This window comes from Paramormyrops kingsleyae, chromosome 17, assembly GCF_048594095.1.
Source record: "Paramormyrops kingsleyae isolate MSU_618 chromosome 17, PKINGS_0.4, whole genome shotgun sequence".
Classification (NCBI taxonomy): Eukaryota; Metazoa; Chordata; class Actinopteri; order Osteoglossiformes; family Mormyridae; genus Paramormyrops; species Paramormyrops kingsleyae.
In genome coordinates, this window is record NC_132813.1 from 8,907,185 (window position 1) to 8,922,304 (window position 15,120).

General features: G+C 43.1%; 1 long non-coding RNA gene across 1 annotated transcript; it reads left to right on the forward strand.

Annotated features, from left to right (window-relative positions):
• Positions 1 to 4,532: 4,532 nt before the first annotated feature.
• LOC140579252 (uncharacterized) lies at positions 4,533 to 11,646 on the forward strand. The gene is made up of 3 exons (XR_011983355.1): positions 4,533 to 4,958; positions 6,953 to 7,253; positions 7,577 to 11,646. It is a non-coding gene; the product is annotated as an uncharacterized lncRNA (long non-coding RNA).
• The last annotated feature ends 3,474 nt before the right edge of the window (positions 11,647 to 15,120 follow it).

A 15,120-nucleotide genomic window follows, 5' to 3' on the forward strand; every position in this document is an offset into this window, starting at 1 on the left:
GGGTTCTAAAACAGAGGACCTGTGTACCCATTAAATTGGAAGTATAGAATTGTTTAAAAAGTTCCCTTTTCTGGAACTAAGGGGCTTAGCCCAACCGCTGATGAGCAGCCCCATACCTTATCCCTGCACCACCAAACTTTACAGTTGGCACAATGCAATCAGGCAGGTGACGTTCTCCTGCTATCTGCCAAACCCAGACTCGTGCGTCACACTGCTAGACAGAGAGGTGTGATTCGTCACTCCGCAGAACAGCTTCCCACTGCTCCAGTGCCAGTGATGGCATGCCTCACAGCACTCCCTCTGACGCTTGGCTTTGTGTTTGGTGATGTGAGACTTGCATGCAGTTGCTCGGCCTTGGAAGCCCATTCCATGAAGCTCCCGACACACAATTTTTATGGCCGGGTTATTGCCAGAGGAAGTGTGCAACTCTGCAGTTACTGAGCTAATACAGCGCTGGCAGCTTTTACGCACTACAGTATGTGCCTCAGTGCATGGCGACCCCACTCTGTGACTTTACGTGTTCTGCCACTTCATGGCTGAGTTTCTGTTGTTCCTAAATGCTTGATTTGGCCGTAAGGAAAACAGACCTGGAAGACCATCCTGTAGCTTATTATCTTCACGACATGGTTCTTATGAGGAAATGGACTCCTAATCATCCTAAAGAATAGGCTGCTGTGTTTCAGGTTGTAGTTCCACAACCCAGTAGAAGTCTCTAGCTCACGACCATCCATTTTCTGGTCATTTAAGGTTTAGGAAAATGTTTGCCCGAATTCTCAAACATTTCTTTTGGCCCAGTATAAACTCTGATGTGAAGCGGTACTGTCGTTTGTGTCACGCTTGTCAACTGGTTGGGAAACCTAACCAAACAATTCCGCTTCCTCCCCTGTGCCCAATCCCGGTGATAGGGGAGTCATTTTAACGTGTTCACTGATTGTGTGCGTCACTTACCAAAAACTTGTTCAGGGAATAGCTATTTGCTGACTTTTATGTGCGCTGCTACTAGATACCCCAAAACAACACCTATACGTAATTTGAAAACCAAAGGTGTGGTGAAAGCTATGATTAAGTTTTGCACTATCTTCGGTCGACCAAAATACCTGCAGTGAGACCAGGGTTCAAAGTTTTCCTCCAAGCTGTTCTCAGGTGGTACGGAAGTTAAATATCCAAAATCAGCTCCCCAGTGCTTATCAACTGGATTCCCAGGCAGCTCTAGAGCGATTTCATCCGTTCTTTAAGACTATGTTGCGCACCTGTTGTTTAGAGGCAGGGAAGGACTGGGATGAGGGTGTGCCTTTGCTTTTGTTCGCCATTCAGGACACCAGGCAAGGGTCCCCTGGTTTTCGGACACACTGTACGCGGTTCTTTGAAGATACTGCAGGAGACCACCTCCTCAAGCTAGGAATGTGCTGAGTTATGGATGAACTCTGTGTGAACGTCTTGGTGCAGCCAGGGAGTTAAGCCAGGTGCTCCTTAAGCTCCTCACAGGAGGTAATGAGAGAGTAAACTTTCCAGGAGGGAGATCATGTCTTAGTCCTCTTGCCCCTGCCTGGTTCTTCCCTCTTCCCTCCAAGCCCGGTTTTCCGGTCCCTATAGGATACAGGAAAAAGTAAGTCCCCTTGGATTATGTGATTGAAACCCCAAACCGCAAACAGAAAACATGTTAAAACCATATGTTGATCGCTCTGACTCTGTTCCCTCATCCGCTCCTATCCCACTCCCTGCTGCTGTGGTTAGTGTGGCGATCCAGATCCAGATCCTAGATATCTATCCCTATTCACAGACACCCCTTTGAGAATCCCAATCCTGGAGCATGATATAGATGTTGGAGATCATTTCCCTATCAAACAGCACCCCTATCATGCTAGTCCACAGAAACGGGCTTTGTTGAAAAATAAACTGACTACCTGTTGGAAACGGGTCTAGCAATTTCCAGTTGCAGCCCCTGGAGCTCGTTCCAAAGCCTAATGGTACCTTTCAGTTCTGGACGTACTGTATGAAGATAAATGCAGTAACCAAACTCGATGCTCTTCCCCTTCCCAGAATGGAGGATTGGGAACCGTACAGTATATGGTCCGCTCATTTAGTAACCAAGCTCAATCTCCTGAAAGGATATTGGCAAGTGCCCCTCACCTCTCCTGCTTCAGAGAAATCTACCATTGCTACGCCTGTTACCTTCCTACAGTATACAGTCATGCCTTTTGGGTTACGTAACACTCCTGCCACCTTCCAGTGTTTAATGAATAAAGTGGTAGGAGATTTGAAAAACTGCAAAACGTACCTTAACAATGTATTCATATATTTGGTCTCTTGGGAGCAGCACATTATGTCCTGAGAGTAGGATTTTAGGCGGTTACAAAATGCTTTGCTTGTGCCCAGCCTTGGAAAATGTGAATTTGGACAGGGTAGAGTCTGCTACCTGGGAAGCTGGTGGGTCATGGGATGGTCAGGCCATGGATGCAAAACCCCAAGCTATTGGCTTGTTCCCAGTTCCGCGAACCCCGCAAAATGGCAGGCTTTTACTGCGTTTCTGTAGGACCTTTTCTGACATTGTTTCGCCCCTTACCCATCTATTCCATAAGAACACACATTTTGTTTGGTCCCCCACTTTTTCAATCTGCCTTTAGAATTTAGTGATTATTGTCAACACACCACAGCACACAACAACGAAATGTGACCTCTGCATTTAACCCATTTTTGACTTTCGTGACATAGCAGGGGGCAGCTAATTAGCTAATTCAGCGCCCAGGGAGCAGTGCTTGGGGACAGTACCTTGCTCAGGGTACCTCAGTGGTGACTTGCTGGTGGGAGATTCAAACCTGCAATCTTTCAATTACAAGTGCGCTACCCTAACCATCAAGCCACCACTGCCTTTGATTCCATCAAGTCGTTACTCAATAGCTCTCTTGTGTTGGCCACACCATATCTTACCTTTTAAATTAGCAGTGGATACCAGCGGTTTGGGTGTGGGCGCTGTCCTTCTACAGCAGGGGTGTCACACTCCAGTCCTGGGGGGCCAGAGCCCTGCACATTTTTGGGTTTCCTCTCTTAACACACCTGATTCAACTGCTTGTGCCCCTGGTCTACAGGACGACGACCACAGTCCCAACCACCCCATTTGTTATTTTTCCAAAATGTTTGTGAAACATCAGCTAGCCTATAGCACCATTGAAAAAGAAGCCCTAACACTTCTGCTTGACTTATTTGGTAGGACATCCAGCATGTACTATCCCGCCTACTTTTATGTGAGTCATATCTTGCGCTCATAACAAATTTTCTGTAATGATCTCAACGCTTGAACGCTAAACTAATATTAGATTTTGTTCTATACAAAGATGAACTGATCTTGACTCTGATCTTGGGGGGGGGGATCCATCTGCAAGCAGCAACAACAGCCAACAGGCCAGGGGGGGAAACACTGACTATTCATGGAAAACTTTCCATAGAATTCCATTCATTCCATGAATACTATACAATATTACATCTGACTGGATAGAGACAGGGACACGAAGTTTGTCTGTACATGGCCACTGTCACCAAGCAGGATTCCACTATGTTGTCCCAAGGGACCAAGAAGAATTGTAGAAAATTCTTGAATCAGAAGTTGAACCTTTCCAACGTGCAACAATGTTGGGGAACTCCGCAGTGGGAGTGTGTACTCCTTGTAGATTTATCGAAAAACATTTTTTTACGATTTCTGAAGTCCTCAGCATCTGCTGTAGAGGGACATTCGATGGGAATCTTGCATCCATCAATACAGCTGATTACCCCAGGGAAGGTCCCATATTCATATAAATCTACCTTGTAGGTTGCCTGTTCAGCAGCGTTGGGGAACTTGATGAAATCTTCTTTCAGTTCTCATATACAGTAGCATTGCAGACATTATTTTGCACACTGTTGATTCACTTACACCAAACAAACCTCCTGTTTCATGATGGAATATTCCACACGCCAAAAACCTCAATAATTCATACTTGTAAGAAAGGAGGAATAGGGGTACCCCTTACTATGTTACGTGAAAGCTTGGGCTGAAGCAGATTAATTATTCATGTTGCATTTTCTTTCAAAATATATGTCATCGAAATCATTCAGTGGGTTGCTCCTATCTATAAGCAACCTTCTTTCAGGTCTTGGCAGTGGTCTCTGATCATTATTGAAATAAGCAAAGTAATCCGTTTTCTTCTGTTGTGAAAGTGAGCCTTGCGGCAAGCAGCCTTTAATCTGAAGTTAAACCTGACTCTGACCAGGTTTAATTTAAGTCTTCATTTAGATCTAGATTAGCTCTAATCTTACATCTGGAAATCCAATTGCATAAATCAAGACTAATGCAAGTCTGAGACTATTTTAACAGGGCTAGACATAAGCCGCGGCACCGCGGCCAATCGCCGTCGTGCCTTTCCAAATTGGCCGCACGCCTCCTCAAAATTGAAGTACCTTACGGCCAAGATTGGCCTGCCTTTAATGTTTGTCTGGCCGTATGCCCCCTTTTTTTACCGAAAGTAACGTTCATTACACAAAAGACTTGCGCACGACACGGTCCACTTTACCTCGTCAACAATCGATGCATCTGTACTGAACCCGAACCCAACCTTCGATACGAGAAACGAGGTCGACCCGCACATCTCGTAATTCCCAACTACTGAATGAACCGCAATGAATTCTGGACTAATACGATCATGTACATGTTCGTCGCATGATTGGCTGGTACGGTATGTATCGTCCAGCCTACTATGGAGCCACAGCAATGACAATGGTGCATCATCGGGGGTTACGTTTTTGATTGGAAAAGCCATCCGACGGTTTCCGAATAACAGATAGGTGTCCTCTTCGGTAATCATCGTGTAGTTGTCATCTGCTGCTTATGCTGTCACCATGCCTCGCAAAGATCGAGAACGTAAAAGAAAGCAAGCTGAACTCGTGGCTACTGCCGCAAAATGTTGCAAATTATCTACTTTGTTCAGGTAAGTGTCAGATGGTGTTGTAAAAAAACATTTGCCGAGGCAGAGCAGATTTGACTCAGAGAAGTACCAAGCTCTGCTGGGAGGATATAGGACTGGTAGCGTGCAGTGTGCAAAAAACGAACGTCAAGTCAATTGTCATGTACACTAAAAGAATACGGGTGTTCTGAGCAAACAAATACAAAAATATTGACGGCTCCTTTATTGTTGGATTTTGTTTTTTGAAATAAAGCTATATATATCTATAAATATATATATATATATTCTGTCTCAAATCGAAGGTCGTATTGCGTAGGTTGTCTAAACTTGGTAATTACAGTAATTGGTAATTAGTGACTCAGTATTGGCCCAATGCCTTTTTGGAAAGTTTCTGCTTTTTTGAAAATAAAAAAATGCATCCTTTATGGAAATAAAATTCCTCCACAAGGCCCGAGGTGTCCTATGAAATTTAAATAAATGAAAAAAACATTTTTACTCCAGATTTTGGCCTTGTGCCCAGGCTTAATGGCCTTGTGCCCTAGAAAAAATATGAATAGCCAAGGCCAAAGTGGCTGTGCCCTCCTAAATCCTTATGTCTAGCCCTGTTTTAATCTTTGTGTGAGAAAGCCACTTCCATAAATCCATGTTTAAAATGAAATTTAGTCTATTACTACACTTAATCCCTGTACAGGAATCCAGGCCACAGTGTACATTTTTTGTAAACAAAAGAATTAAGTATTGATTTTGTTATAAAACCAATAAACTTGCAATATTTTTACTGAATTAAGCAAGCATCCCAAGACGTTCTATGTTCACTGCATTTTACTTTATAGTATTTTTCTTAATTTATGGTCTATGCTACTGTATGTGTGAATTAATTAATGTGAATACCATTACTGCAAAAACACATGTGTAGTGCATGCAAATGGAGAAAGAAAATGATTAACAGTCTCATCTTGGTTTCCTACAGATCTGATAATTGTCTAGGAGAAATCAATGAGGCAGTTTTGAGAGCTCTTTTCTGATTTTCTTTTCCTCTAGGCTTGCAGGTGGGCTCACCTGCATCACCTTTTTCTGCTTACATTCCTGCAATCTCTGGGAGTGTCACTTGCAGTGTGAGATCAAGGGCCATATTATGTCTGCAGGAAATTCTTCTGTTTTAAAAATAGCAAAAGTGCATTTTGCTTCCGTGTAGGAATTTGTATGTCATCAAAAGCATGCCTTTTGTTATAATCAAGTCTAGGCTTGAGCCGAACAGAGCAGTGAAAAGGGGTGAGAAAAGAAACAACGGGGTTTGGTTACATGAAATAAACAGGGAAGTGGAAGAGAGTAAAAATGTGGACCCTTTGGGGGTCCCTGGGTGTACGATAGGCTGACAGGTTCTGTTGCCTCACAGACTCAGCACGTGCGAGGGGGAAGTTCAAATGTTGTGCTGAAGTCTAAGTTCAGAGTTAGTCTGTGTGCGTGAAAGGCCAAATGTAAGTATAATAGCCTCTAATTAAGTTACATGTTTGTATCACCGCTATTTTATTTTGTGATTCTTGAGGGGTGGTGTGGTGGTGCAGTGGTTAGCGCTGCTGCCTCACAGCAAGGATGCCCCGGGTTTGGTCCTGGGTCCATTCTGTGTGGAGTTTGCACTCTCTCCCTGTATTCATGTGGCTTTTTGCCAGGGACTCCAGTTTCTTGTGTGGGCGCCCTGTGGTGTGTTGGGCACTGCCCAGGTCCCCCCTCCGTGACCCCAGTTGCGACTAAGCGGTTTCAGAGGATGAATGGGACATTCTTGAGTGGTATTAATTGCCAAATGCTGACATCCTGTTTAAACTGTTACAGTGAGCCCATTGTTAGCATATATATATATATAAACTGTCTAGTACATTAGAAAGTTCAACTATACAACTTACAAGGGTTCAGTGTTTATGTAGCTCCAAAATGGACAGTAGAGAGAGATAAGGGAGGCGATGCTTATATGATGAACAAGCCAGAGCGATGAAACGGGCATTATCACCTTCACCCCACAGAGTTAGTCGGGACATCACCTTAGATGAATGAGAAGCATCTTCCACTTCTACACTACAGTGACAAGACAGGAGTCACGGCTCCCACTGGAGTCAGAAGGGCTTTAAGGAATTTCCGCACATGCAGCCACGGACCAATGCCAGGCCTCTCTCCGCCGCATCCGTAGGACATGATGAGCAATCGACAATCTCCCCTACACGACTTGAGCTGAGATACTGGTACAACGTCTGTGGGACAAGCAGAACGGGCGGGACGATCCACATCCCCCACATGAATTGTTGCAGCCCTGGAAAGAATGGCAAGGTGAGTTCCGATTGCTACCAGGCATAAGCATACCTCGTCCTCGTCAGTGACCTCCATGTCTTCTGTGAAGCCTCAGAGAAGGCATATGGGTTGGTGGCTTACTTGCGTGCAGAGTACCAAAACAACCAGGTCCGTCTGTCTTTTGTCATGATACGTTCTCAAGTGGCAGCCAAGAAAATGTTGTCAATACCACATTTAGAGCTCTGTGGAGAGGTCAGCGGAGCTGAACTGGCCCAGCTTCTGGAGAAAATGTTTTGGACTTACTCCACCACCGTGTTGAGTTGGCTACAATCTGACTGAAACCCTGCTGATGATCTTACCAGAGGGAAGACCTTGAAAGAGCTTATGGAGCCCAATAGGTGGAGTCAAGGGCCTTCATTTCTCTTCCAAAGCCTGGAAGAGTGGCCGGTGAAACCAGAAACTGGTGGTGAGATAGACACCACTGAACTTCGTAAAGCAGCCTTCTGTTGTGTGGTGAGTGATGGAGCAGTCAGTGGGTAGCCAGCGTTTGACTTGGCACAAGTTCCCAAAAGAGCAGCCCGTCTTCAGAATGTCTTGCAGAAAGTCTAAGTATCTTTCACAAATGCTAAAGTACAGTAAGTTTTGGGTCCAGCACTGTACACAAACTCATACATATTCTAATTTTTCCATCTTTATTGATATTTTGTAACACAACATTCATAGTAGTTGAATACCAGAGGAAATAGGAGCATTTTATTTTTTTACACTTAAAATTACCACTCTTGCACACGCAGTCAAATTTCAGTGAGGCCACTTGCAGTTATTTAACAGAAGCTCTAATCCAACACAACACGTATGTTTGAGAATGTAGAGTCAGACAGTCCCTGTAACATCTGGGGGTTAAAGGCCAGTTAAAGGCTCTGACCAAACACAGATTGGAACCTGTAACCTTCTCATTTCAAGCACAGCATCCTAACCCACTTACCCACAAGCCTTCTTGGAAGCACACTAAGGCCCAATCCCAATTCTACCCCTTACCCCTACACTTACCCCTACCCCTCCGTTTGGCGCATTCACGTGTAGGGGTAGGGGTGTCTCAATTCTCTTTTGATTGGAGGGGTAGGGGTAAGGGGAAGGGCTAGATAGCCCTCAAAACGAAGATTTTTCGGGACCTCACTTCAAACGAAGGGCTAAGAGAAATTTACAACATGGCTGCCCACTCGAGCAAGCAGACCCATAAATGTTAAGTAATTTTTGCCATTAATAAGGATTTTTATGACATTTTTTCATTACATGTATATTACCATCAATCTTGTGTTTGTGTTTACGGTGATGTTCTGTAAAGAAACGTTTGAAAAAAAATCGCTAAAGTTTGCTTGCGGATAGCACTGATTGCACAATATTAGGAAATATATTTTTATGTCATATAACGTTACCCGGTAACTGACTGCATGTTGTAACGCGTTGTTTTGTTTTGCTTACGGCCATATGAGTACATGTAAATGAACGGTGCTTACACTATTCGTACTTATTGCAACATGACAACATTTTTGTAAATTATATTCTGTATAGGGACAGCTGAGGAAACCCGAAGGCTCATACGTTTTCGAGGTGAAAACGAACATCTGTTTTTAAAGTACAAATACGGCGCAAAAAAACTTTGGGAGTGAGTAATCTTTACATGCTACGATGCTGATGGCGACATCTTGGAATTTGTGATAAACATCGGAGCATGTCCTCTGACGTAACGTTAGGAGGTAGTGACAATGGATGATGACGTATAACAGCGTAGTAGTGGTGTCCCATTTCTTAGGGGAAATTTTTTAACCCTACCCCTTTCCACTTCATTTCAAGGGGCAAGGGGAAGGGGTGAGGGGTAGGCAAAGGGGTTTAAAATAGAATTGGGATTGGGCCTAAGTCTCCAAATGCCTATAAGTTTCTATGAATTAATATGACCCCATTATTATATTTCCTTGGAAATTGCATCCAGCAGATGAGATTATACCGCGAAATATGATTCAAACCATATTTTTCGTCTAATTGAAGTTGTATGGTTTAGTCAACCACTGTCTCCTGTTGTCTGGAGTGTGTGAATGTTATTTAAGCCAATTATACAAACAATTGAAAGGAAAAAGCAGAACTAGTACATGCTCATTGCTGGTAATCTAGTTTCACTCCCTCTTTGTTGTTGCCTGCATTCCTCCAGGGTATTCGGTCTTCTGTCCTACAAATTCAACTTAAAGACAGACTTAGGACAGAACTCCCTCATAGCCTGGGAACTGCCTGTTTGGGTTCCTGGCTCCAGCTCAGATTGTGCATAACTTGCATATTTTCCTCATTTTTTGGGTGGGATTGAATCATAAAGAATGATTGCGTGAGTGGGCATATCGTGCAATACACTGACATTCCATCTATGATGTACCACTCCCTTCTGCCACATCCTTGCTGCTAAAGATTCCAGACACGTTGTTCAATCTTGTATGCTTTGTTGGCCCTGAATACTGATAATGTGTCCAAGTTGGGCACCTGTGGGTACCCGGTGCCAATTACTGAGCTGAGTTAATAAACTCAAGCAGGAGTACTGGACGAATTCCTCAACCTGACTAGAACTATGCTGTTTACACTTTACCTGTAAGTGCCTCAGATGGTCTATAAAGTGTTGGGGGGTGGGGGGTGAACGTGATCTTAATCCTCTATTATTTTTATGTTTCAGGGTTAGCGGCCAAGAGCCGCCTGAATCGAGTTTTTCCTCGCTGGTGGTGGTCCACACTTTGTCTTGTATGGCATAACATCACTTGGCTTAGCTACAATGAGTGTGCATTCCAGTTAATTATTTCTGGGGTACAACAGTGATTCTGTCTGGAGTTCAATTAAGTATCAGTTTGAATCACATTTCTCTCCTCCTTCAGTTAATCTAACCTATGTGCTTCTGTACTATTTGTGTTAATGTGAGGATATCCCCGGGTCCAAGGCCCAGCCTGACACATTCAGCATTCGGTTCTATTTTAGATCTTAGTAAACTGCTCCACCATATATGCATTCATTGTATTGTGTGCTTTGTCCTTTTTGTTTAAAATGTTGTCCGTTTGTCCTCCATTTGCTCTGTGCAGGCTGTCCCAGGGTTAAGAACGCAAGACTTACAGACAGCTCATACAGTGGTACAAAGGTTGTCGAATAGCTCCGAGCTTGAACAACACACCACCCGAACAGCTATTTTTTATTTATTTTTTTATTTGCTCAGTTTTCATAACGTTGCTCTATAGTCAAACTGAGACGCTTTTAGTTTTGACTAATTGCACACTTTTTTCCCCCTACCCCTCCTGGGGTATGCTGCCTGGAGACCCCAAATTATCAAGATATCCTGCCCACCCTGCTACATGCGATGTCTCCATTACCCATGACGTCCTTCTGTCCAGCTCGCCCTTCTGGCTGTGTCGTCCTCCATGTACGCCCGGTTGCCATACTACTGGTTGCCCGGCGATCTGAAGGAGTGTGAGCACCGGCTTGTCATCACCTCCCTGCTCCCCGGTTGTGCCTCATATTTTACGACTTAGACCAGGTGTGGCCAATTTTATCCGCAAAGGGCCGGTGTATATGCGGGTTTTTGCTGCAACCCTCTAATCAGATTACTAATTAGACGTCTGATTGGCTGAAGAGTCCTAACACCTGGGTTTGAACAGCTGACCTACAGGTTATCCCAAAAACCTGCATACACACCGGCCCTTTGCGGATAAGATTGGACACCCCTGACTTAGACAGTGTGACTTGGCACTTAGTCATCTCTCCAATTTGTCTCTCCCTGCTGCCCCCCGGAGGATGGGCTCCCCCTTTGAGTCTGGTCCCTCCCAAAGTTTCTTCCATCTAGGGAGTTTTTCCTTGCCACTGTCACCTCTGGCTTACTCACTGGGGGCTTTGGGTGGGGATGCGGTAAAGCGCTTTGAGACAATGTCAAATATAGTTCCACTTGAGGCTCTTGAGGAGATTGTAAGAGGTGTAGTAAAATACCTGATTATTAATTTCCAATCATATTCTCTCCATGGTTGACTATTAACTCCTGTATGACAATTTGTACATAGTTCTCCCCATAAATTATCTGTAATTATAACATTTAGCTCGAGTTCCCATTTTTCCTTAATATTTCCAGTATTTTGCATTTCATTTATAAGTCTTTTATATATATGAGAAACATGTTTTTTAGTTGGAAAGTGTTTTTCTGTAATACTAATAAAGTATCTTCTATACTATTTGGGATTTTACTAACCTCCTCTCTTTCTTTATGATTTGTGATTCAGTGCCTTATTTGAAAGTATCTATACAGATCACTAGATGGGAGCTGAAATTCTTCCTGAAGTTTGGTAAATGACTTGAACTCTGTTCCATTAAATAATAAATTAATTGTGCTCAGGCCCTGCTGGCCCACCTTCTAAATGTATAATCCCACACAGCCGGAGGAAATTCCTCCAGTGTCATGCCCCGATCATCTGCTCCTTCTGTGTGCCATGCCCCCTCATTGACCCCATGTGGATCCCCCGTGTTTCCCAGCTGTTTCTGATTGTTGTCATTAATCCAATGTATTTAGTCCGCGTCTCCGTTTGGTTCCCCAGTCCGGTCATTGTAGTGTTAGTTTATCTGTTTGCCTTCCCTTTTATTAAACCTCGTATTTTTCCTGATTCCTGACATTCTGCTCTTTTGTCTGTGCTTTGCGCGCTGTGCAACGTGACATCCAGTATTTACAATGGTCATTTACCCCTATATTAATTTTCATAACAACAGGGCTATGGTCAGAAATATTGATTGGTTCAAATTGTGGCTTCTTTTACTCTAGATAATTGTTTCTTTGAAATACAGGAAAAAAGCATTTGAGACATAAATGTAAAGTTCCTGTCATTAGGTTTTAGGCGGCACCAGACATCCACCAAGCCCAGTTCTGTCGTCATACCTGACAGGCTCTTAGACATTTTGGATTGAGGTCCTATTATTACCGGTAATCTATCCAATTTAGTGCTCAAAATACAATTAAAATTCCCCCGATACGTATAGTTCCTTCACCTTTATCTGCCACAACGGATGCAATCTTTTTAAAGAAATGTGGGCATACGCATTTAAGATAGTTATTTTAATGTCACCAATTGTTCCTATTATCATGAAAAAACGGCCTTTGTCATCTTGAAAAAAAATGTCATTGTTGTAATAAACAGATTTTTGACCTCCGAATTATTACTATTGTTATTATGTACTGTATTATTATTATTTTTCCGACTTACCTACAAATTTGACTTAATGACAGACTTAGGGAACAGAACTCATCTGTAACCTGAGGACTGCTTGCTTACCTTTCGTAAACATTCTACATTCTATGTATGTGTCAGGCCCCGGTCATCCTGATTCTCCCAAGTGCCACGCCCCCCTCTCTACCTCGTGTGGAATCCCCATGTTCCCAGCTGTTTCTAGTCATGTTATTTACTGTGGTGTAGTTAAGTCCATCTCAGTGTGTCTTTCAGTAGTACAGTCATTGACGTCTGTTCTGCATGCTACTCCATGTTCCCAAAGTGTGCCTTTCCCTGAATCTTTAGACTCCTGTGCCTGCTTCCCCGCTCTGTACCAGTGTCATGACAGTATGCGGGTTTAGATTCCTACCTCCAGCTCAGATGGTGCATAAGTTGCATATTTTTCTAATGTTTTACTTGGATTCCTCAAAAAAAAAAAAGGGAGTGTGTCATGTAATAGACTGACATTCCACCCAGGGTGTACCACTCCCTTGTGCCACGTCCTTACTGGGAAAGATTCCAGACACATTATTCAACCTTTTATGCTTTGTTGGCCCTGAATACACATGTTGCATACAGTATGGGCACCTGTGGGTACCCTGTCCCAATTACTGAGTTGAGTTGATAAATTCGAGCGGGAGTACTGGACGAGTAGAGCTATACTGGGTGTTTGCTGATGACTTCAATTATGAAAGTGTCTGAGTTGTGGGAGAAGAGTCAAGAGTAGTCCAATAAAGTGAGTAATCTGAGAAGAGGGTTTCCACGATGTAATGACTGTTTCCTGTATTCATGTCTATCCCAGGCAGATAGGAATCTGGGTGGACATAAGGAATCTAGGTGTGAAAGAAATAGAAATGTATGCTGGTTTAAACATAAAAACTGTTTCCATCAATAATAAAAAATACTTTGTAGTCACCTTTTCAGTTCACACATTTCATAATAAGCTTCTTTATCAGCTTCATCTACTACCCCTCCTGGGGCATAGGATGCTAACAAAGGATGTCTCGTCTCTTGTTGGTGTTTTTGTACATAGGAATTTTTTGATGGGTTGCGGTAACTTAGCCCCATGCCCAACCCACCTCCTTTTTCAGTTGGGCTTGGGACTGTCCACGGAGTTAACTTTATTATAGGAACACTCTTATACCTCACGTAGCTTACACAGCCTGTTCAGAGAGAAGACAAAATTGTACATATATCGTATAATAATAATAGAAGTTCAAAAAAGAAGTTAGATATGGCAACGTTTGGGGATTAGGCGCCAAAGTCGACCATATCAACGCTACAGTGTTCGGGGATGTAGGCCTCCTGAACTGTAAGCCTATTGTAATTCAACTGTAGCCCAATGCACAGCCATACAGTTTAGCCAGACCATGGAAGGTGCCATTCCTAATAATGCAAAAGGTAGATAAGGAGGTTCAGAGGATGCTCTCTACGGGCATAATAAGGGAAAATCACTGAGCCTACACCATATGGTGTGCCCTATGGTTCCAGTTGTAAAAAATTGGAAAACTAGAATTTCTGTGAACCTCAAGCACCACAACAAAGCAGTGAAGAGGTAGGAGTTCATGATACCTATGCTAGAGGCCAGGACGAGCACGTTCTCCACCCTGGATACGCGCGTCGTCAGGCTTCTGGCAAATCCCCCTAAACCCAAAGTGTGCAGTGTTTACTACCTTTATAATACCCAGAGGCTGATTTTGTGTCCAAAGGTTCCTCTTTGGCATTAGCATGGATGATATTCTGCTGTATGGAAAGGACAAGGCAGCACATACGATAGGAACCAGGAACAATACAGGGTATTGGGCTTAAGCTAAAGAGAGATAAATGTCACCTTGGGAAATGCAAACTTCGATTCTTTGGGTACATCATTAGTGCTGAGGCTTGTCAAGCCGGGTCATTAAAGACCCAAGTGATACTGTTACCTGAAAGTTTTTTATATACAAGGGTTGATTTGCTGCACTTTGGTAAATGTTTAGCATATGTGTTGTCATTTGATTACAGTGTTTTAACAGTTTATAGTGCATTGACAGTAGAATTGTGATTTCCTGGTATCATTCACACATGTGACCAATTTTTCATCCTGACATTAAATATTCTGTTTCCTAAATAAGAGACAAACCACTTCAGTGCAGTATCCTGGATGCCAACACTACATTTCTGGCAGTATAATAAAATAGTCTGGTCGACATTATCAAAAGCAGAATAATTAAAACAGCACATCTACCAGAATGAGCAGCTAAAAGTACGTCATTAGATACCCTCAAAAGTGCTGACTGACAATATAGCTCTGTGAAACTGCAGCCTGGTTATTCTCTTGTTCTCATTAATGAAGGGCTTCTTTGCTGCTTTATTGGACTTCAGTCCTGCTTCTGGTATGCACTTACAACTTTTGATCTTAGCAGTGCAATTCACATCTGCACTTAATGTTTCCCATTCCTTTGGAAGGTCATTCGATATGATCCTCTGATTCATGAGAAACTGCCGGATAAGTCTCCTGTTTAACACCGTCCTTGTGTACTGCTGTCTTAGTCCAATGTATTCCTGCTGCTCAGTGTAGCCTTCTGCAGGCAGAACCAGAATTAAACTAGGATTTTAAAATGCAAATATTTAAAAAATACAGACTGGTCTCTTCATTTTCT